This window comes from Nuphar pumila, chromosome 2 (assembly GCF_984573655.1).
Source record: "Nuphar pumila chromosome 2, dmNupPumi1.hap1.1, whole genome shotgun sequence".
Classification (NCBI taxonomy): Eukaryota; Viridiplantae; Streptophyta; class Magnoliopsida; order Nymphaeales; family Nymphaeaceae; genus Nuphar; species Nuphar pumila.
Window position 1 is genome coordinate 94477363 of NC_143250.1, and position 243 is coordinate 94477605.

Below are 243 nucleotides of genomic sequence, written 5' to 3' on the forward strand. Positions count from 1 at the left end.
TCAACAAAAAAAAATCACAACTGCTCAAAGAAAAATTTTATTGCTCTTTTCAACCGTTAAAAAAAAAAAGAGAAAGAATTTATATAAGACAAGAGCGACAACCCCAAACCTAACCGAGTCTCATATATAAGCCCCCAAAAAAAAAAATTCTTTAAAGGGCGCTGCCTCAGCGACCCCCCCTCCCCCCGCCAGGGACAGCCCCCGACCACGCCCACTGATGGGGCAGTGGGACCCACGCAGGAA